This window comes from Balaenoptera ricei, chromosome 2, assembly GCF_028023285.1.
Source record: "Balaenoptera ricei isolate mBalRic1 chromosome 2, mBalRic1.hap2, whole genome shotgun sequence".
Taxonomy (NCBI): Eukaryota; Metazoa; Chordata; class Mammalia; order Artiodactyla; family Balaenopteridae; genus Balaenoptera; species Balaenoptera ricei.
The window spans coordinates 137012226-137037387 of record NC_082640.1 but is presented as its reverse complement, the minus strand read 5'-3'; the positions used below and the strand labels follow the sequence as shown (position 1 = coordinate 137037387).

Genomic DNA, 25162 nt, shown 5'->3' with positions numbered 1-25162 from the left:
CCCACAGTAGTGGTTTTAAATGTAAGAATTTAAAATAGAAACCAAAGCTACTTATTCGTAAGTAGATTTTATATATGTTCTAAAACCCAGATAAAGGACATTTCTGATATATCAATTTTAGAAGAAATGTAAGGGAAATGCAACTAATAGCCAGAATCCTGAAATTAAGCAGGAAACGAAAACCTTTGAAAGGATTATATTTGAGGATCAATAAATACAAATATGTCAACTATGTTTTAATTTATGGTTTAAATAACAGTTTTGTATTTGGAAATAAAAATAATATTAGGAATGGCATTTTATCCCCAATGTGATTTTTACAGTTTGTTCTTTGAATATATACTTTTTGCAAATAAAGCTTCTTTCAACTGACCTAGCTTCCACCTTAAGGTCAATATAACATTTAAATTCATAAGCTAATCACTATCTGTCTTTAGAAACTTTCCATAACTTAAAAAAGCATTAGCATTTTAAATCAGTTTTTGCAATGAATGTCCCATATTTTGTTATAATATGACTTTTTTTTAAGGAAGAAGAAATAATCATTTCCATGCAGCGACTTCATTTGGTAGCTATAAAGTAAATAGTTAAGAACAGTTTGGGAATGAATAAAAATTTTTTCCTATGATAGCATTCTATGTCCAATTCCTCATTTTCCTCATGTGTAATATAATGTTAATAGGACCCATATATGTTACCTAATTGAGAGAAACAACAATAAAAATAACATAATTTGGTTCCTTCATCTAGTAAGTATGCATAAATATATGTGCCTCACTCCATCTAGGGAGGTGTAGTTCCTGTCTTTTATGACCTAATGGCTGTTAATTCTGTGACCAACAGCTCAAAGATGGGAATAATTGAAAGTGATCTCTATACATTAAAGAAATGATCCATTGAAACCGAGATACATTTTGGTAGGGAAAATTCTGAGGTAGAATAACTGTAAAGCAAAGACTCCCTAAACCCAAGTATAACTGAAAATAGTTAGGAATTGTAATGTGATACAAATTGTAATTGAGCCAGCAACAAGTCGTACCCAGAAGAGCAAAGAGAATATGGTTAACTATGAAGAGAATGATAATCCTTTAGCCTTACAAATGAACCCATTCTTGCTGATTACTACAAAGTCTGGATTTGATTTCTGCATTTTAAATAGGATTAAAAAACTTGTGGGCCAGACAAAAGATTAGAGGGAGAGGTTTGAATGTAGAGTTATTGGGGTGACCATACACCCTGATGACACTTGTTGTTCCTGAATTACTATTTGGAAACGATCAATTATATGGCCTCCCTATTTCCTAACCATTTTCCAGTGGATGAAAATAGTCATGAAGAAGATAAGCAGTAGCTTTCCTCCATCTCCGCAGTACCTTAAAGTAAAGAAGCTGAGGAAGGAATAAAATGTTCTTTCTCTAGCTCTATTCTTATCATATAGCACTGCTTTTGGTAAAAACCCTCCATGGCTTCATAGCTACTCTTAGGACAGAGTTCAAAACGTGTAATCTTGATTACAAGACCATCAGGAACCTGCCCCTGTTTATCTTCCCAGGCTCATCTCTTTCTGCTTCTTTTCTCAATCTTAATTCCCTAGTCATACTAAACTTGACACTTTTTCAAACCCACACTCTCTCATCTACAGGCTTGGGCCCTCAAACATGCTAGAATATTCTCTCACCCCACATCTCCCACCTGCCCTTAACTTGATTGACTCCTAGTTGCCCTAGTGGCAGAAAGCAGGTCCTGGACTAACACCCGGGTTAGGTGGCATCCACCCTGGGTGCTTCTCCAGCACGGGGCACTCACCGCAGTCATGACTCTCATCGCAGCAGGTTTTCATTCTCTGTTGACTTCACTGTAGGCCTCATTAGACTGAACATCCCATAAGGACAGGTCTGTGTATACTCTGTGTGTAGCCCAGTGCTTAGTCTATAGCGAGCCTTTAACGAATATATGCTGAATTGGTTTGTTGAATTAAGATCAGTCTCTAGTATTCAGATTTCCTGTATTTACACAAATAATTGGTCAGGTCAGAACAAAAAGAAATTTGAGCTATAATCTATAATTCTGGGTGGCCAATTATAGAAGCTTCTAGGACTTGTCAAGCGTATCTGAGTGTTTTTAGTCTGAACTTCAACTGCCCCAGACAATGTTTGTCTTGCTTGTCTTTAAACCTCTGGGGATGAGCATACCACACTCTCTCAGCAATGTTATTGCTGTTATAAGAATACTTGATATTAAAGAATTCATGAGAATTAACTTTTTAAAGAGAAAAGGTCTTAATTAATTCTTCCTATGTTCCAGATACTTTTTTCCACAAGAAATGCAGATGGTTTGCTACACAGCAGTACATTTATTATTATCAGAAAATGCCTCCTCTTGTATGGAAAATGGATGTCACACCACTGAACATATGTACTGGCATATACACCTAACAGTGTGTTATTCTATAAGGAACTAACTCGCACAATCATTGCTAAGTTTCTTCATATAAAAATTTTTTTTAAAGTTTTGGGTAGGAAAAAAGCAGCCTAAGGAATATTAAGTCCGTTTCCAACATCCCACAGTAAATGGCAGAACAAGTTGAAAGTCAAGCCCAGGGCTGTCTGACTTCAGAGCACAGGCTCTTATACATTACGCCCTAAGACCTCTCCAAACGTTCAGCGATTTCCAGGATACTGAAACCTATTCACACAGTTTCGATCCATGGTAGTCTCTCATAATTAGGAATTTCTTACACCATCCTTCATGTTTATCCCACCTCAAAATTATGTTTCTACTTCCAGTATAGTGCTGGCTTCCTGTTAAATACCTGAGCTCTGGTGGCATGTTTCAGGGCATTTGAAAGTCTATGCATTTGAGAAGGAAGACCATGTAAACCTTGACCATGCCCCATGCTCCTGAGGCTTTCTGGCAAAGACACTGTGTTCTGTACCCTTTCACTCTATAACCCTAGGACTAATCCAGAAATTATATAATTAAAATTTCTTTTAAAACATCATTGATGATGGCTGGGGTGGAGAATATAGGTTTTTATTTTGGTTTAGCATGGGGAGCATATGCAGTTGTTAAAAATCTTGTAAACTTGACATCCAACTTCTTTGTAATTTTCAGAGAGCAGTGTCAAAAGGAAACATTCAAAGTATCAGACGTGTTGTACGGAAGTAATCTCTTCTCAGTGACTAAAGCAGACAAAAGAAAAAACATACATTTGAAGAAATGAATTTATTTAATACTTGAATGTTTACAAAATGTCACAAGAGATGTAGATAAGTCTAAATAATGCTAAAACCACAAATGAAGTTGTTCAATTTGATGTTTAAGAATTAAGTAGAGAATTTAGAAACCAGTCTTCCTTTCAAGTAATTATTTCAGTATTGTTAGATTTATCTAAATTCAGTTATTGAAAAATATATTTTATGCTAGACTTGGAAAATAGATGGGAAGGAATAGAGTGCAAACGTTTGCAATAGTCTTCAACATGTTAGACCCTGCCCCTATCTCTAAAGCTTGTGTTCTTGTCAAGCCATTAGGCTGCATTTCTACATTTATTCAGATTTCATATGTAAAATTTAAGGTGTATTTAGAGGTGTTGTTTGTGTCTTTATCTCAAGAAAATGAAAACAAATGGATTTTGAAAGTTCCCATTGATGGATTTATCATAATATAAAGATAAGGAGGTAGGGGAGAGAGAGAGACAGACAGACAAACAGACAGACACACACACACACACAAAAGGAGAGAAGGAGACAAAGGGAGAGAGGGAGAGAGAATGAATTACTTCCATCTTTTCTTTTTGGATCTAATTCGTGAGAATGCTTGCAAACCAGAAAGGTAATGCTTGGCTAAACTTTGGTTGTTCCCCCATGTCTAATCAATAAAATTCAAATCTGCTTGAGTCTGGTTTTGAGTTGTGGGATATGGGAATGATATTTTGGTTTTGCTAAATCTGAGGTTCTGTATAACTTCCAGGTGTATATGTTGAATATGGGGTTTGGAGCTGGAGAGATGTTAGACCATTAAGAAGAGAAGAAAGATCACCTATTACAATGCCTGACACTAAAGTTGCCACCCAGTAAGTGCTTTCTTTTTCCCCTGTAAGTAGTTAGAGAAGACAGGGAAAGTTCTAGAAAAGTTTGCAGTCACTTAGGATGAAGAGCAGAATTGAAGGTAATGAAAGAAATGAAATGTTTTCTCTTGTTTCTTTCCATCTCACCAACCAACCATCAAGAATTTACATCAAAAAGGGACTGATATCTGACGTTCATTGATTAAGTAATGAATTTATTGTTATATATAAGTGTATCTCAGGCTTTGCAAAAATCGTACATGAAAATGCACATTTTGATAAATTACCTTATTCTTACATGCTTAACAGGATTCGTATGATTGTAGGCTCAAAACAGTACTGGGAGATAATTCTCTAAGGGTCTGTCACATTTCTAAACATTTTGAAAGTGAGGCACTAATTAATCTTTACTCTGACTGTCTTTTCAAGGATGTCTGAATAGTGATCAGCCTTGGAAAACAGAGCTAGTCTCCCTCTAGAGGAAAGGGCAGTCATGCCTGCTGCACACTGTAAAAGATTCAGGTTCTCTAAACTCAGTGTTTCTTTCTTGTAATGCAACTCACTGTGTGTAGCATTCATCTGAGTTCATCCGTATCACCTCCGTGGGACTTGGGGGGAAAGGGGAGCTGCTGCAAATATGCTGATGGTCATGCTACTTGCTACGTCATAAATAATACAAGTCTGTTGTTTCTGACCCAGGAGTCTCTTGTCTTTTGCCAGCACCCATGAAACTGGCAGACTAATTCGTTAGTTTGTGAGTATGGTGAACTCAGACCCTTCACAGTTATTAGAGATAGGTTTTTAATGAGCACCTGTTGAGTAACTGAAAAGTTTTCCTTGTAAAAGAAAAACAGAGGGCTTCCCTGGTGGCACAATGGATAAGAATCTGCCTGCCAATGCAGGGGACACAGGTTCGATCCCTGGTCTAGGAAGATCCCACATGCCGTGGAGTAACTAAGCCCGTGCACAACTACTGAGCCTGTGCTCTAGAGCCTGTGAGCCACAACTACTGAAGCCCACGTGCCACAACTACTGAAGCCCACGGTCCTAAAGCCCATGCTCTGCAACAAGAGAAGCCACCGCAATGAGAAGCTTGCGCACCGCAAGGAAGAGTAGCCCCCGCTCGCCGCAACTAGAGAAAGCCCGCACACAGCAACAAAGACCCAACACAGCCAAAAATATAAATAAATAAATAAATAAAAAGAAAAATAGAAATTGATATACAATTACAATTGAATTGCAGTTTTTAAAATTGTATATACTGGATAAAGCAAGGTGTATCTATGCAGACTGGATTCAGAATTGTCCCTCAGAATTGAAAAGAAAAAAATCATTCTGATATTTCTTAAAATGGTAAGAAAGGGTTTATTCAAGACTCTTGCAATAGGAAAATCACAGTACGGGAAAGCGATTGGGCTCAACTCCAAACACGGTAAAGACAGCTAGGGATTTGTCACCGGAGAGCAGAGTGAGGGGGTCAGTGAATGAAAAATAACTAAGATGAGATGTCAAACATAGGGGAATTCTTGTTGAACTGATTTAACAGGATTCTTGCCGAAGGCAGGCTAAAGGCTTAGCAGGGTAAGGGATGAGGAATGTGATCAGATATCAAGTATGCTCGGATATCAAGGATGGGAGAATCCTCACTAAACTGATGTAGGAGGATTCTTACTAAGACTGGCTTGAAAGACAGGTCAAAGACAGGAGGAGACCAAGGTTGAGGCCTCATTGAAAAGAGTTCAGAGGAGATAACTAAAGTTTGGTCAAGGGATAGTCTTTGGCAGAATTCAAATGTCATGTGCGGAAAATTTGTATTATTTGTGAGGCTGGGAGGCAGTCATAGGGCAATGGGTACTGTATGTCTCCTCTACAGGAAAATATACCTGTTTCATTTAACATTCCTTTGTCATGTAGGGTTTCTGCTGACTTTAAGGAGAGTAAATGTTCGTCACAATTGCAGCTCAAATGACACTTCAACCAGGAAACCTTTCTAGATCAACAAAGTCAGAAATCTTTATTTCTTCTAGGAATACCTGTAGCACTCTATCTGCTTCTGAATCTCAAGTCTGGGAACTCATAACTTATTGCTGTGTATCGTAGCCTGCAATATGTGACTTCTAATTCGTATTATGTAAAACTTTATCATTCTCCCAAGATTCAGAAGTCACTGGAGATTTAGTCATTTTCTGATTCATTTGTAATTCCATTAACAGCTAGCAATGGTTCACACAAGTCCTTAGTCAAAACAAGTATCAAACAACTTCTCCTACTCCTCCCTCCCTCCTCTCTCCCGCCTCCTCCTTCCCCTCTTCCAACCCTCCCCCTCCCCTTCCTCTCTCTCTCTCTATGTACATAGTATACATATACACATATATGCATATAAATATGTATATACAAAGTGTGTATATGTATATATATGCATAACATGCACTCTGTATATACGTATATATACACACATGTTTATACGCTTGCTTTTTCACACTTTAAGATCATACAGGCTGTAACATTTCAATACACTGCCTATGGGAAAACCAGGATGATGATGGTTATTGTAATAAAGTCCTCTACGTACGAAACTTAAAGTTGCGAACTTTCAAAGATGCGAATGTGTGTTCTAACAACGTCAGGTGTGAGTGAACTTGCAGCTTGCCATCTGTCTCCTATTGCTGACGATCCTTCAGCTCTACCATCTTCCAACTTCTCTCCCTCCTCCAGTCAGTAACTCTTCTTGCCTGTTCACTTGATGCCAGCCCCTGTATGCCAGCTATTGTGCTGTACTACTCTACTTTTCAAGGTAGTGTACTGTAAGATTAAAAATGTTTTCTTTATTTTTTGTTTGTTTTTTATGTATTATTTGTGTGAAAAGTATTATAAACCTATTACAGTACAGTACAGTACTATATAGCCGACTGTGTTAGTTGGCTACCTAAACTAACTTTGTTGGACTTACGAACAAATTGGACTTATAAACGCCCTCTTGGAATGGAACTTGCTCGCATGTAGGGGACTTACTATAATCATGTTTAATGTACCACTTGTCAGAAAACTCACAAAATTCTAAAAGCCATAATTTGAGGTATAAGATTTGCTTTTTGAATTAGCAGCTAATGGGTGAATTATCTTTGATATTTCCAAAGCAGCTGGGTGCAGTCTTATGTGAATTCATCAGGAAGGGCATTTAATTTCAGCTTTTACTATTTTAGCTTTGTTTAAAATGTAGGTTTGGTTTTCCCAAATCACGATCTGTCAGGATAGTTTTCTATGAACCTCGAAGGCAGGAACCATCACCATATATCACACCTGCATATAACTCATGACACACATCAAGTCATTTACCAATAAATGTTTGATTAATAAAAATTAAAGTCTTGCATTTCTTTTATGAATTGTGAATGATACTTTTTATCCGGTTATAAAGGAAATACATATTCATTGTATTAAATTTTGAGAGTGAAGATATAGTTTATATAAACACAAAGAAATAAAAATCATCCATAATTCAAATATTAAGATAACCACTTTTAAAATGTTAATTTCATTTCTTTCAGTATCATATGTATTTCAAAACTTTCATTACTATATATATATTTTAAAATGAAATCATTATGTAGACTATTTTGTAATACAATTTGAAGTCAGTTAATAGTATGTTCAAGATCCTTTCCTTTGACATTAAATATTTATTAGCTTATCAGCTGCATGGTATTCCACTTTATGGTTGTAGTATAATTTATTTAATTGATTATCTATTTTGGAAATTTAATTTATTTCTATCTATTTGTCATTGACAGTACTGTTTTGAAGAATATCACTGAAAAATTTGTGTATATCCATTGTCATTGTCTTAAATACAACCCTGGAAATGAAATTTCTGTATCAACTACATGCATACATTAGGTTCCAGAAAAATGTTACTGATTTACACTACTACTAGTAATAATAACCTCTGATAATTGATAAATTAAAAAAAATTTAAATATATATGTACAGGGAATGATGAAAAAGAACAAATTAGATTCACCTGCCTACTCCTTGTCCAACCCTACAACACATATATTTAATTGTCTTATTTTGTACATGAATATCAGGCTACCCATTTACTTTCTTCTGAAATAAGACTTAGGGATCTAACTTACCAAATATTTTTTAAAATATCAATATTTAATAAGACATTTAGGTTAATCATCTCTGGTTTAAAATAACTTTATGAGAATTATATTCCTTTATTCTGATGTGAATATTTACTCTGGGTATTCATTTTGATTGGTCATAAATAACTGTTATTTGCATATGAGTTTGTATTAAATGTAGGTGTGTAAAGTACTATCTTGTGAATTTTAGGTTAGCTCTTACTTTCTCAAGTAACACTAAAACAAAATCTCTTAATTACAAAACCTTTAAAAGACTCAGCTGGTGATCCAAATAGGTTAAAAGTAAAAACACAAATAGGTTAAAAGTAAAAACACAAATAGGTTAAAAGTAAAAACACAAATAGTTTAAAAGTGAAAGGATGGATCAAACAATGTTAGGAAATAAAATAGGAAAGAAAACTATGTTTGTGTATTTTTAATTTTAAGCCTGTTAAATGAAAGGACAAGTACATAATTTGAGCCTCATTTTGTAAGAAAATGTGATCATATATGCCAAGGAAAATCTCAAAGGAAGAACATTAAAATGTTAACATCCATGAGAAAAAAAAGAAGAATGAGAAAATGTATACTATACTAACACTAATCAAAAGAATGTATCTATATTTTATTATAAATATTGTATTTCAGAGCTAAGACTATTACCAGAAATAAAGGAGACCGTTTCATAAAAACAAAGGAATTATTTCGTGAAAAGCACATGTAATCCTAAACAATCATGCACCTAATAACAGAGCTTCAAAAACAGAGTTTCACAGAAGCAAAAATTGATAGAATTGAAAGGTGAAATAGACAAATCTTCGATTATAGTCAGGTATTTTAAAACACTTCAATAAGTGTTAGAACAATTAGAGAAAGATCAATAAGAATTTGGAATTGAACAATACTTATAAACAAATTGCTATTTTCAGAACACTGCCCCTTACAATAGCAGAACATACATTCTTTTCAAGTGTACATGAAACATTTACTAAGATAGACCATGCTATGGGACATCAAACAAATCTCAAAAAATTTAAAAAGATTCAAACTATACACAGTATGGTCTTTGTAATGAAATCAAATTAGAAATCAATAACAGAAAGCTCACTAGAAAATTTTCAAATATTTGTAAACTATATAACACACTTCTAAATTACCCATGGGCCAAATATAAATCAAAAGGTAAAGCATTTTGAGCTTTATAAGGATTAAAACACAAATGTGTGAGTAAGCAATAATTAGGGAGAAATTTATAGTAATAAGTATGTATATTAGAACTGAAGAAAGGTCTCAAGTCAGTGACCTCAGCTTCCATTTTAAGAAACTAGAGGAAGAAGAGCTAATGAAACCCTGGAAAGCAAAAGAATGGAACTAATAGCAGAGCAGAAATAAATAAAATAGAAAACAGAAGCGCAATAAAGAAAAATCAATAAAATCAAATACTCCTTCTTTGAGAAGATCTATAAAATTGATAAATCTCTAACCAGACTGATTAGAAAAAAGAGAAGACAAATATTACCAATAAAGGAATAATATCAGTATAGATTCTATAGATTTAAAAGAATACTGAGAAAATATTATGACCAAGTTTTTCCAAATAATTTGATAATTTAGATGTCCACAAAAGATACAAACTACCAAAACTCACTCTAAAAGAAATGGATAATCTGAATTAAAAGAATTGAATTTGTATTTGCAAACCAGCTCACAAAGAAAACTGCAGTCCTGGATGGCTTTTCTAGTGAATTCTACCAAACATTTAAGGAGGATATAATACCAATTCTATTTGAACTCTTCCAGAAAACTGAATAAAAGGGAATACTAGAGAGAAAACTGATTTTTGACAAAGGTGCAGAGGTAATTTGGTAGAGACATGTTACTATTTTCAACAGATGGTGCTGGGAAATTGTAAATCTCAATGCAAAAAAATCATAAATATATGCCTAAAATTACGAATCTTCTAAAAGCAACCTTAAGAATAAGGTTTGTCATCTTGGATTAAGCAAACATTTCTTAAATATGACACCAAAATCATGCCCCGTAGAAGAATGAATTGATATGTTGCACTTCATAAAAATTTAAAACTTCTGTTCTCTGAACTTCATTGTTAAAGGAATGAAAAAGCCAGCACAGACTGAAAGAAAATGTTTGCAAATGTCCATGTATTTAACGAAGGATTTGTATGGAGAATATGTAAAGAATTCTCAAAACTGAAAAATAAAAAAAAACTCAAGATAAAATAGGCAAAGATTAAGCAAGGTAAATGCAAACTGAACCACAATGAGATACCATTAAACACTTATTAGAATGGCTGAAATGAAAAAGATTGATCCCACCAAGTGTTGGTGAAGATGTAAAGGAACTTTCAAATACAGCTAGTGGGAACGTAAAATGGTCCAACCAATTTGGAAAACAGTAGTTTTTACTTAAGAGTTTAAAAATACAGTTGACCCTTGAACAACAAGGGTTTGAACTGTGAGGGTCCACTTATAAGCAGACTTTTCCCAATAAATACATACTACAGTATTAAAACAATCCAGTTAGTTGAATCTGCAGTTGCAGAACCAAGGATACTGGAAGGCGACTGTAAAGTTTTATGCAGATTTTCACCTGCACGGAGGATCAGCACCCCTGACCCCCACATTGTGCAAGGGACAACTGTATACCTGCCTCTAATTCAATTCAATTCAATTTCAATTATTCTAGATTTTACCGAAAAGGACAGAAACCACACATATATACAAATACTTACACACAAATATTCGTAGTAGTTTTATTTGTAATAGCCCAAAACTGGAAACAAACCAGATATCCACCAACAGTGGAATGGATGAGTGAATTGTGATATATCTATACTATGGAATACTACTCAGCAAAAAAAATGAATGAACTACTGTTCACTGTATGTGAGTGAATCCAGGTATATTTATATGTTCATATGTATATTGCAGCAAAATAGATGATCTTCAGAATAATTATGCGGAGGGAAAGAAGCCAGAATAAAAAAATACATACTGTATAGTTTTATTTATATAAAATTCTAGAAAATGCAAACTAATCTATTGTGAAAATCAAATCAATGTTTGCCTGGGGAAGGGAGGAGACAGGAATGGGGGAAGGATTGCAAAGGAGCACAGGGAAACTTTTGTGGGTGAAGGGTATGTTCATTATCTTGATTATGGTGATGGTTTTATGGATATATAAATATGTCAAGACTTTTTCAGATGGTATGCTTTAAATACATGTTAATTTTTGTCAACATGTCAATTATACTTCAATACAAAATGCTAAAAAAGAATTATGTTCCTTAATTTTTGTTTGAGTATTTCCTCTGGGGATTTATTTTAATTACTAGTAAGTAATTGTCATTTGTATGTGATCTTGTGCTGAGTCTAATTGTGTAAGGGACTGTTTTATCATTTTAACTTAAATAGTTTTCTAACAAGTAATGCTAAACCCAAATAACTCTAAAACAAACAACTTTGAAGACTTATTTGGCAATCTGATGTAATGGATAAAGCGATGTGAGGACACATTTGTCTTTTAGATGTTTTAAGAAGTACATTGCTATTTGTACTTTAAATCGACATTTCTTTTTTTTTAATTTAAAAATGTTTTAAATGTGAACATGTTCTAGACAAGTGTTTGCAAATCATTAAGATTATACATGTATTATACAGTTATTCCTGGAATGTTCTTGTGCTTGGTGAATGTATACCATGTGGGAGGGGGCAAAATATATCCAGGTTCCTGGTAGGCAAATATGAAGAATATTTGTTGCCCACAATATCCAGACAATAGAGTATTTCTCATGAGGGGTGATTTACAAACTGACAAATCTAGGACAGTTGTTTTGGTTCTGCATATAACCAGGATGAGACCCTGACTGGCCTGCTACTGTCTCTCATTTAGGATTGAAAGTCTAAATCCTCTGTGCCAGGTCAGGCATCTGGGGTTGTTATCATGGGCATCTCTTGACTCTTCTTGAGACACCAGCGTATGCCCTCTATTCCACTCCACCCTGATGGTTGAGTAAACTGTTTTTTTTTCCTGTCATATTAATTTTTCTTGGATCAAATGCTGACATAAAACTTAAATGTAGTGTGAATCTTATTTTGAGAAACTGGGCTATCAGCTTCTGTTAGATTGAGTGAATGACCACTATTAGGTGCATTAGAAATAAAAATCTTTAAGACTTGCACATTGTAGAAATGTCTGAGGGATACTTTTCTGAGCATGCTATTATTCTTTCTAGACAACCTACTAATGGTGACAATAGTATTTCTGTGTGTGGATGAGGCTGAAAATATAATATTGAACTACCTGTCACCTCTATGCTGTGTACACCTGGCATTTGTCATTTGCTTCATTCTGGTAGCTGCAATTTGAATATCTTGTTACAGTTTATTGTGAGCTGTGGCTAAAGAATCTCCTTTATAGCTGGGTATCATCTTGATTTGTCTGTCACGGTTTTACACAATTGTGTCAAGTTGCTCGAAAATGTTAATCAGTGGCTCACTGAAGGCCTTTCTTCAAACTCCCTTTTTTGTGATGACCTCACTTTGGTTTGCTTACACAATAGCTGTTAGACTATCCTGTTTTTCTTTGAAATTCTTGGTCACATCTTGGGGTAGCTGTATGGTATTATCTGAATTCTTCATTGCTCGAATGGGCTATTTTTTAGAAACTCATTACAGCTCATCTTATCTTTCCATAGAAAGTGGTATCGAGAATGCAAAAGATCCTGAAAATGAGTTGAATTGTAGCTCCCACAATATATATTAAAGTCTTTTTTTTTTTTTTTTTTTTTTAAATTTTACTTATTTATTTATGGCTGTGTTGGGTCTTCGTTTCTGTGCGAGGGCTTTCTCCAGTTGTGGCAAGTGGGGGCCACTCTTCATCACGGTGTGCGGGCCCCTCACCATCGCGGCCTCTCCCGTTGCGGAGCACAGGCTCCAGACGCGCAGGCTCAGCAGTTGTGGCTCACGGGCCCAGTCGCCCCGTGGCACGCGGGACCCTCCCAGACCAGGGCCCGAACCCGTGTCCCCTGCATTGGCAGGCGGACTCTCAACCACTGCACCACCAAGGAAGCCCCTATATTAAAGTCTTAACCCTCAGTACCTCAGAAAGTTACCTTTTTTGGACATAGGGTCATTGAAAATGTGATTAGTTAAGACGAGATCATATTGAATTAGGGTGGGCCCCCAATCAGTATGACTGTTGTTTTATATATAAAAAAAGACCACATGAAGACAGAGAGATATATGGAGAACACCATGTGATGACAAAGGCAGAGATTGGAGTTATGTAGTTTCAAGCCAAGGAACACCAAAGACTGCTAGCAAACCACCAGAGGCAAGGAAGGATTCCCTATAGGTGTCAAAGGGGCCATGGCCCCATGGACACCTTGATTTCAGACTTATAGCTTTCAGAACTGTGAGATAATAAATTTCCATTGTTTAAGCCACCTGGTTTGTGGTACTTTGTTATGGCAGCCTTAGGAAACTGATATAATAGGGATTCAATAATTTTATTATATTAAATTATTTCCTGTTTGGAGAAATTGTTTCTCTATTTCCTTTGGTCATTTAGTCCTATGAGAATTTGATAAGAGACTTGTAAACAATCCAGAAGAAAAATTTAATTATTAAATCTGAAACTCTTGAATTTGGAAAGGACCTTCCAAGGTCTCTGATTCAACTTTCTGTTTAATGCAGTGCTTCTCTCCATAACATAAGCTCTATCATATTTCTTACCAGAGTACCTACAAAAATGAGCAATCACTACCTTACAGGGTAGTACCTTCCACTTAAAATAATTTTTCTTTCTATTTTAAAATTGTGGTTAATAAATACAACATAAAATTTACTATCTTAGCCATTTTAAGTGTACAGTAGTTTTAAGTGTATTCACATTATTGTAGAACCAATTTCAAAAAAGTTTGCAAGAACTTTTTTTTTCATCTTGCAAAACTGCAATTCTATACCTATTAAACTCCCCGTTTCCCATTTGAAAGCTCCTCTGAAGTTCTTTTTTCTAGTGAGTTCTAAAAGATAGAATTGTCTTCTTGCCTACTAAATAACTAATTCTACCCTTTGGAGTTGATCCAATTGGCATAATGCCTTTTTTGCATGAAAACCCTATAAATTATTATTTTGTTGTTGTTGTTGCTAGTTGCCTTCCAGTAACTCACAGTCAATAAAGTGTCCACATTTAACCAGGCAGCAAAGGCTTTTGACTTATGTCTAATATTCCTTGGATTTTTTATCTCTTTTTTTGATCCATTTCCACAATGATTACTCTGATGTAAATCACTCACCTCTCTTCATGTCTTTTGATTTCCATAAATCTCAACCTTTCAAAATTATCATTTAGCTTAATATGGTTCCAGGATAGTGTTTTAAACATATTTTTTATATTACATTTCTTCTCTAGGACTTATGCGCTAGTCCTCCATTTCCTATGTTAGTCAATCGATTTCATTAGGGCAATGTTCAAGGTCTTTTATGAATGCACCATGCATACCTATCTAAATCATGTCTTGACTCCTCTCAGTAGGCCCCTCCTGCTGCCTGTTTCAATCCACAAAGTCTTAGGAGGTATAGTGTTTCCCCGCACCACCTTTCAAGACAGAAAGAACTGTGATTGAATTTTGTCTCTTCCAGGGATGTGATCTTGGCCAATATATTTAGCTTCCTGGAACTTAGGTTTTCCTCATCTGTAAAGTGGGGATAATAATAAAAGAATCTACCTTACAGGATTTTTGTGAGAATTAAATGAGAAACAGCAAGAAAAATGCTTGGTAAAGCATTTCATAGTAAAAAAAATCAATACATTGTGATGTTTTTATTCATGTTATTATTTCTATATGTTTGACAAGATGACCATTTTATGTGTATAAATCTTATTTCTCTGGTTAGAATTTAAGATTTTTAGAGGCAAGAACCAAGGCATAAACTTCTTTTGAACTCTCCATTGCCATTGGTACAATGCTGTCCACATAGCATTAAATTAAAACCTGTATTTAATGAATACATGAAGATCGTTTTTCTTAAAATAAGGAGAGTTGGACCAAGAGATTTAATGGAAGGCTAGCAGGTACCATGTTTCAGAAATCATTCTCTTGTTCTTATTAAGATGTGTACATATCTGTATTATAAAGAGGAACATTTTATGCCTCATTAGGGTGCTGTAGCAACATTGAAGCTATTTTGATAACAATATGGTCCGGACATCTGTGCAGCAGCTATAGGATAGCTAATGATGGACATGTGTCTTTGCCCACATGTCCTTCTTTGGTCAGCTGGGTAAATAATGAGAAACTTTTCAAGAAGGTGAGGTTTTGAAAAAGTTCACTTTCTAGATAACTGTGATATATGCTATAGAAAATGCTTTAAACTCTTCCTTTGGAGCAAGAGGTCATGATGTTCTTGAAAGTATGTATTCTGGAATGTGTTGATCATTGCATCTCACTGTGTCATCACAAGAAGTTCTACCTTAGCCACAATCAATACCATCATTTAATATTTATGCAGTATCATTTAAATATAATTATAGTACAAAGCAAATTTTGCTTTGATACAGAAGCCAAGGTGGCATTATCAATATTCACATAAGGAGTACAAAGCCATTATTAATGACTATGAAACCTGCTTTTGAATTTCCTTAATATTTGCATACCATATTTTTGTTCAGCTAACAGAGGGGAGTTTGTTTTATATTACCTAGGTTCTGTTTTCCTTCTGCTTTACACAGTTACCTTCATTGTTCATTTTGTACTTTTCTTATCATAATCCAACTTTTAAATGAATTCTTTAATTTAGCCAATATTTACCGAGTGCCTTCTACACACCAGACACTATGGGAGGAGTAGGGGAGATGCTGTTAAATAAAAGAGACATAATTACTGCCCTAAGGAGCTTCCACAATTAATTATTTACTTTCAACTAAAAAATTTTAGCAAATAAATAACATAGGCTACCTATAAGTGATGCAAAAAACAAACAGTTAAATCTAAAAAGTTTAACTAATTGGCATCATGTAACAGCCCCTATACTCAATATACCTATCAGAAATTTTGGTTCAAATCTACAAGACAAGTGAATTACAATGCATTTTTTAAAAATAAATTTATTTATTTGTTTTTATTTTTGACTGTGTTGGGTCTTTGTTGCTGTGCACAGGCTTTCTTTAGTTGCAGCGAGTGGGGGCTACTCTTCCTTGTGGTGCGCGGACTTCTCATTGTTGTGGCTTCTCTTGTTGTGGAACACAGGCTCTAGGCGCATGGGCTTCAGTAGTTATGGCACGTGGGCTCCAGAGCGTAGGCTCAGTAGTTGTGACGCATGGGCTTAGTTGCTCCGTGGCATGTGGGATCTTCCCAGGCCAGGGATCGAACCCGTGTCCCCTGCATTGGCAGGCGGATTCTTAACCACTGCGTCACCAGGGAAGCCCTACAATGCATTTTTGTAGCAAAAGAGAGTACAGTTGACCCTTGAACCACACAGGGGTCAGGGTCTCTGACCCCCAGCGCAGTTGAAAATCCACGTGTAACCTTTGACTTCCCCAAAACTTAACTACTGATAGCCTACTGTTGACAGGAAGCCTTATGGATAACATAGACAGTCGATTAACACATATTTTGTATGTTATATGTCTATCCATATATATTTTGTGCATTCATGACATACCTAACATTTTCTTAATTTTTTCCATATTTCTAGGCTACATGGTTCATCTGTAAGTTTTTTTCAAATTGTCACAAATTTCCATTTTTCCAATATATTTATTGAAAAAAATCGACATATAAGTGGACCAGCGCAGTTCAAACCCACGTTATTTAAGGGTCAACTGTAATTACTTTTATTATTTATCAAATTAAGGCAAATTAAGGTACATTACTTAAGAATACTTCCACATTTTCAGAATGCTTTGGTTCATTTTTATTGAACTATGAATTATGCTTCAATGTCTGTGGTTTTATGAATTAAAACAAATAAGGATTGCTGATTTATAATGATTTTGTAGATATGAAAACATTATTCTTTCAGTGTCTGATCTTGTTTTTTTGCATTATTCTGATTCTCTTCCAAGGCCTGAAAAATGCCTGTCCAGTAAATATTACCTTGTAAAGCCAGGTGTTCATTAAAAGTTGTGTAGAAGATAAGAGCTTTTTTGGGTAGTGATTCACACTGTCAGTATTTTTCCCAGATGATAGCACATTATTTATAGAGCTAATTTTAATTAAGTGTAGATTTTTATCAAATGTAAATTGACTACTACATAATCAAATCTCCTAATGACTATGTAAGAATTAGTTGTGAAATGACCTGTTTGCTTTCTCTGATAGGTAAATAATGAATGAAATTTTGTACGTATTTTGGTTTACTCAGCATTTCAAAAAGAATTCTTTATTATATAACTAGTTTCCTAAACCCTAGTGGGGGTTATTGCTGAGACTTGGCCTGCAGTGTGAAAATATACCCTTAAAATAAAAATAAAATTACGTTAGAATTCACTTTTCCATGGTGGGGTCTTCATATTTTAAATGGTGTTATATTTAGGCTAAGGTATTTCCTAGCGAATTTAGTGTAAACTTGGGAGGGAGAAATGTTATAAAATTCAGTTTGTGGCTTTTCTAATTCTGCTTATTATAGGTTACATAGAGTCTCTGGTGATATTACTTAGAAACACAAATTACTATTTGTTGTGGTGTTACAGAGAATTGTAAATAATCTTGGCTTTTTTTCCAATTTATTTGTTTAGAGGTTTTTCCCCCTTCTCACCCCACCCCCCTACAAGATCACATTCCCTCTCCACTCTCAGATTGTTGATACTGTCAGAATCTCCCTGGAGATGATTCCTTGCTATATTATGGAATTAAATAATGTCCAATTCAATTTAATACAACATAACTATGTGAAAAAAAATTTTTTTTAAAGAAGTTGATCAAAGCATACTTTAGAAACATGTTGAGAATGTGATTTTGCAACTTCATATTTTATCAGGTGCTTTAGATGCTAGATCTCCTTTACAATCTTCCAGCGTATTGTACTCTACTGTGTAACCTGAAACTCCTGGGTTAAGGCTTATCTCAAATATAATTATGATTTTTTCCAGCAGATTAGGCTTTCTTCCAACATTGTTTTCCTTCATACTAATAATATGTTTGGTCACTTCTGTATGTAATGTAGGATTTTTTTTATTGGGTAATATGCCCAGGAGATGGTCAGAAAGTTTATGTCCAAATATGAGATAGAGTTGTCCCTGGTGTAATATTTATTATACATATGGCAATAGGGTATCATTATGTGACAAAAGACATAAAGAATAACCTCCAGTATGAAATATTTACCAACCTACTGGGGTAGATGGCCTATATTTTAGGCACTGGTATAAAAAGAAATATGTGATTAAATTCATAGGAATGACAATACAAAATACTTTAATCCAGGGAAGACGTACAGGCCTTTGCTTATGGTATTTTTTCCTGACTGAGATATTCTCAATTTGTGTTCCTACCCATTCAAATTCTTTGTATTTTCTTAGGAATCAACCACACTATAAAAGTCTTTTCCTGCTCTTCCATCTCTCAATATACATTATACAATCTTTTTGCTTATTATTGTTAAAAAATGTTGCAGAGAGGAAATATTGGGAAAAGCCTGTCATCATATTATTTTTTCTTAATGCACTATCATAAAGATTCACAGATGGTTCTCTACTGTTTTATATTAACTGTATGCTTATCATCAATTATTTTGAATTTGGAGAAGTATAATAATTCTTTTCTTTTGACAATTTTGCCTTGAAAGGTTTTGTAAATGCTCCTAATTGTTGGGATTGTTCTCATGAAGAATGCCTTTTGGAGTGGGGCAGTTTACAGACATGGTTATCTACTCCGTGTTGCCTGGATTGCTGAAGATGCTAAAATTTACACTGGACTGTCAGTTGTATAGTAGACCCACATTCTCCTATGATGTTTCTACTTTGGGATTGAAAAAGAGTCGACAATCATTGTTTATGTCCTTAAGTCTTTGGAAGCTAAATTATGCAGTGTTCCTATGCTAAAGTACTTTTAGTAGGAACCACAAACCTCTAAAAGAGCTCTAAACTATTTTAAATGTTCTCAACCAAAAATATTAAAGTACATAAAGATGCATTCTTAAATAGTTAACTAGCTGGACTTGATTTGAGGCAGAATGGGTATTGAATTATGAGGAACGACGATCAGCAAAAGACAAAAGTCATAGTGTATAGATACCAAAAAAGTCAATTATTAGCCCTACCCATTTTAGCTACTTGTGACATTGGGAAAGTCACTTAAACTCTGTGGGTAACTATTTCTCTCTTTGTAAATTAGGAGGCTTAAACTAATAACGCCTAATGTGTTTTCATTCTAAAATTATCAAATACCTGCATTCTTTTGAGTGCTGTGTATTTCTGTGAATGAAGTAGAAAATAATGAAATGATTACCTAACTATTATATATTTACCATTACTAAGTGAAGACAGTTAAACTAAGCCTCTGTAAGTCTTCTAATAGGTTATTGATTCATGATTTTGAATATTATCTTCTAATGAAAAAATTCACTGAGGCGTGAAGCACAGTGTGCACAGGACAGAGAATGAGATTTCTGTCTCTTCATCTTAACCTTGTATGGACTTCACAAAGTCATTTATGTAGAACTCACTAGGCCATGCCTTCAAGAGGCCAGTACTCTTTTACACTGTACTGAACTGAGAATCATATCAAAGACTCCAGTACTGATGGGCTCAAGAGAGTCACCTTTTTTCCTCAGGCTTTCTATTCTACTTTGTGCCCATCTTATACAATTTACCGCCTTTGCCATGTATCATGCATATTTTTTTGTATGTGCCAAACACTCTACTTCTTGGGGATGCAAACTAAGCTTTGATAATAATTTCCACAGTTTTAAAAATTGATTTAGCATATAGTCATTTAGTAAATGTTTTTAAATTAAATTCATCTGCTTTTATATATATGTCTCCCAAAGATTAGCTTGATGACTTTTAGAGAAGCATGAGATTATCTGATCTGTGAGATCAAACCAGATTCAGAATGACATTTCCAACAGAATATGTGGTTAGGCACAGGTGGTTGGGATCACTAGAATGGTCTATGACTGCCCTCCATTCCAGCGTTTCAGTTGAGAGGTGACCATAGACTGTGGCCTTGAGACTTGAATTTTTTTAACTCTCATTCTTTTGTTTTTTATTGAAGTATAGTTGATTTACTATATACTATAATTTACTGATTATATTAGTTTCAGGTATAGAACATAGTGACTGAATATTTTTAAGATTATACTCCATTTAAATTTATTATAAAATGGTGGCTGTATTTCCCTGTGCTGTACAATATATTCTTGTTGCAAATTTATTTTATACACAGTAGTTTGTATCTCTTAATCCCCTACCCCTATCGTGCCCCTCTCTCCTTCTCTCTCTCCCCTGGAAACCACTAGTTTGTTCTCTGTGTCTGTGACTATGTTTCTGTTTTGTTGTATCATTCATTTGTTTATTTTTTAGATTCTGTATATAAGTGATAACAGAGTATTTGACTTTCTGACTTATTTCACTAAGCATAATATCTTCTAAGTCCATCCATGTTTTTGCAAATGGCAGAATTTCATTATTTTTTATGGCTGAATAATATTCCAGTGTGTGTGTGTGTGTGTGTGTGTGTGTGTGTGTATGCACATACCATAGTTTCTTTATCCATTCATCTGTTGAAGAACACTTAGGTTGCTTCTGTGTCTTGGCTATTGTAAATGATGCTTCTATGAACATTAGGCTGCACATTAGTGTTTTTGTTTTCCTTGGATGTATGCCCAGGAGTGGAATTGTTGGATTATATGATAGTTCTATTTTTAGTATTTTGAGGAACCTACATACTGTTTTCCATAGTGGCTGATTTGATTTGTAGACATTCTGACAGCTGTGAGGTAATATCTCATTGAGGTTTTGATTTGATTTTCTCTGATGAATAGTGATGTTGAGCATCTTTTCATGTGTTTGTTGGCTTTCTGTATATCTTCATTGGAAAAATGTCTATTCAGGCCTTCTGCCCATTTTTTAAATGGGTTATTTTTTTTTATATTGAACTGTATGAGCTATTTATATATTTTGAATATTAACACCTTATCATCCTATTATTTGCAAATATTTTCTCCCATTCAGTACTTTCTCTTTTCATTTTGTTGATGGTTTCCTTTGCTGTGCAAAAGTGTTTAAGTTTAAGTAGGTCCCACTTGTTTAATTTTGCTGTTGTTTCTTTTGCCTTAGTAGACAGATGCAAAAAAATATTGCTATAATTTATGTCAAAGAGTATTCTGCCTATGTCCTATTTTAGGAGTTTTATGGTTTCAGGACTTAAAATTTAGATCTTTAATTCATTTTGAGTTTATTTTTGTATGTGATATGAGGAAATGTTCTAATTTCATTGTCTTACTTGTGGCTGTCCAGTTTTTCCAGCACCACTTTTTGAAGAGACTGTCTTTTCTCCGTTGTATATTCCTGCCTCTTTTGTCATAGATTAATTGACTACAGGTGTGTGGGCTTATTTGTGGGTTCTCTATTCTGTTGCATTGATCTATGTGTCACTTTTTGTGCCAGTACCATGCTGTTTTGATTACTGTGGCTCTGTAGTACAATGTGAAGTCAGGGAGTGTGATACCTCCAGCTTCGTTCTTTACCCTCAACATTGCTTTAGCAAATTGGGGTCTTTTGTCCATATAAATTTTAGGATTATTTGTTCTAGCTCTGTGAAAAATATCATGGGTATTTTGATAGGGATCGCATTAATTTTGGGTAGTATGGACATTTTAAAAATAGTAATTCTTACAGTCCAAGGGCATTGGATATCTTTCCATTTCTTTGTATCATTTTCAGTTTCCTGATCACAGTTTTATAGTTTTCAGAGTATAGGTCTTTCACTCCCTTGATTAAGTTTACTCCTAGATATTTTATTCTTTTTGCTGTGATTTTAAATGGGATTATTTTCTTGCTTTCTCTTTCTGATAGTTCATTGTTAGAAAAGCAACAGATTTAAGTATATCCTGCAATTTTACTGAATTCATTTATTAGTTCTAATAGTTTTTTGGTGGTGACTTTATAGTTTTCTATATATAAGATAATGTCATGTGAAAACAGTGACAGTTTTACTTCTTCCCTCCCAATTTGGATGTCTTTTATTTCTTTTTCTTGTCTACTACTGTGGCCAGAATGTCTAATACTATGTTAAATGTAAGTGGTGAGAGTGAACATCTTTGTCTTTTTCCTGATTTTAGAAGAAATACTTTCAGCTTTTCACTGTAGAGTATGATGTTAGCTGTGGGTTTGTCATAAATAGCCTTTATTATGTTGAGACATATTCCCTCTGTACCAACTTTGATGAAAGTTTTTTTATCATGAATGGATGTTGGATTTACTCACATGCTTTTTCTGCATCTACTGAGAAGATCATGTGATTTTTATTTTTCCTTTGGTTAATGTGGTGTATCACATTGATTGATTTATGGATATTGAACCATTGTTACATCCCTGGAATAAAACCCCACTTGATCACGGTATATGCTCCTTTTTATATATTGTTGAATCTGGTTTGCTAATATTTTGTTGAGGATTTTTGCACAGTGGCTTGTAATTTTCTTTTCTTTTTTTTTTTTTTTTTGGAATGTTTTTGTGTGTTTTGGTATCAGGGTAATGCTGGCCTTGTAGAATGAATCTGGGATTGTTTTTCAATTTTTTGGAATAGTTTGAGAAGAATAGGTAGTACTCTTCTTTATGTGTTTGGTAGAATTCCCCTCTGAAGCTATCTAGTTCTGGAATTTTTTTGGGGGGAAATTTTTTTATTACAAATTCAATTTTTTTCTTTTTCTTTTTTTTTTTTTACTGTTAATGATTGGTTCCTTCAGATTATCTATTTCTTCCTGATTCAGTCTTGGAATGTTGTACATTTTTAAGAATTTGTCCATTTCTTCTAGGTTTTCCAATTTGTTGGCATGTTCATAGTGTTTGCTTATATTTTTGTATCTCTGTCATATTGGTTGTTATTTCTCCTCTTTCATTTCTTATTTTTTTTGGTTCCTCTCTCTTTTCTTCTTGATGAACCTGGCTAAATGTTTATCAGTTATTTATATTTTTAAAAAAACAGCTCTTGGTTTCATTGATCTTTTCTAGGTTTTTTTTTTTTTTTTAATCTCTATTTCAATTATTTCCTCTCTGATATTTATTATTACCTTCCTTTTGCTGACTTTGGGCTTTCCTTGTTCTTCTTTTTCTAATTCATTTAGATGCTAGGTTACGTTGTTTATTGGAGATTTTTCTCCAATAAACAACCTGTAAGGAAGGCCTGTATTGCTATAAACTTCCGTCTTAGAACTGCTTTTGCTGCATCCCATAGATTGTGGAAATTTGTGTTTCCACTTTTATTTGTCTCAAGGTATCTTCTGCTTTACTCTTTGATTTCTTCATTGATCTATTGGATTTTTAGTAGCATGCTGTTTAGTCTCCATGTGTTTGTGTTTTTCCCATTTTTTTCCTGTATTTATTACTAGTTTCATACCATTGTGGTCAGAAAAAATGCTTGATATAATTTCTGTCCTCTTAAATTTGTTCAGACTTGTTTTGTGCCAAGCATGTTCTCTATCTTGGAAAATGTTCCATGTGTACTTGAAAAGAAAACATATTCTGTTTTTGGATGGAATGTCTAGTAGATATCTATTAATTTCAACTAGTCTAATGTGTCATGTAAGACCACTGTTTCCTTATTGATTTTGTTTGGTATGGATGATATGTCCATTGATGTAAGTGAGGTGTTAAAGTCCCCTAGTATTATTATATTATTATCAATTTCTTCCTCTATGTCTGTTAATATTTGCTTTGTATAGTTAGGTGCTCCTGTATTGGGTGTATATATGTTAATGAGTGCTATATCCTCTTCTTGTATTGATCTCTTTATTGTGATATAATGCCCTTCTTTGTCTTCTGCTAAATATTTTGTTTTAAAGAACATTTTGTCTTAAAGTACATTTTGTCTTATATGATTATTTCTGTCACAGCTTTCTTGTCATTTATATTTGCATGAAATATCTTTTTCCATCCCCTCTCTTTCAGTCAGTGTGTGTCTTTAGCTCTGAAGTGAGTCTCATAAGTAGCATATAGATTTTTATGGGTTTTATTTTTTCCATTCAATCAACCCCCCTATGTCTTTTGATTGGAGCATTTAGTCCATTGACATTTAAAATAATTATAGCTAGGCATGTACTTATTGCCATTTCTTGTTCTCAGATTGGTTTTATAGTTCTTCTTTGTTCTTTTCTTCTTTTAGTTTCTTACCTTGTGGTATATGATTTGTTTTTTAGTGGTAATCTTGTGTTTATTTCTGTCTAGTTTTTGCATATCACTTATGAAATCTTCTGTATTGCCTAGTCTCATGTTCATTTCTTCTAGTGTTTTTCGTTTTAGTTATTGTATTCTTCAGTTCTCACTGGTTCTTTTTTATGTTTGCTATTTTTTTTTAAAAATTCTCACTGTGCTAATCTACAGTTTTCCCTAATTCAGTTAGCATTCTTATCACTAATGCTGTGAACTCTTTTTATGATAAATTATTTATTTTTGTTTCATTAGTTTTTTCCAGGGGTTTTATCTTGTTTTTTTCAATTGAAACATATTCCTCTGTATTTTCATTTTGCTTAATTTTCTCTGTCTCTATGAAATTAGTTAAAACAGTTACCTATTGCAGTCTTGAAGTAGTGTCTTCGTGTGGGAGAGTCACTCTACAGTCTGCTATCACCTTGGTAGGAGGTGGGCCTAGAGATGGGGGGGGTGGCTAGAACCAGAGCCAGGTGTGAGCCATTGCTTCTCCTCTGCTCAATGACCAACACCACCCTATTGGGGGTGGAAGTGGGTCCCAAATTGCTGAAGCAGAAGCCCTGAGGGT

The 25162-nt window shown here is 34.3% G+C and overlaps 1 long non-coding RNA gene across 1 annotated transcript in view; it reads left to right on the top strand.

Annotated features, from left to right (window-relative positions):
• The first annotated feature begins 3995 nt into the window (after positions 1-3995).
• The window catches only part of LOC132360610 (uncharacterized), a 137617-nt gene continuing 116450 nt past the window's right edge, over positions 3996-25162 (top strand). The window contains exon 1 of the long non-coding RNA XR_009501130.1: positions 3996-4075. This is a non-coding gene — a long non-coding RNA (uncharacterized LOC132360610). The remainder of the gene's footprint in view (positions 4076-25162) is intronic.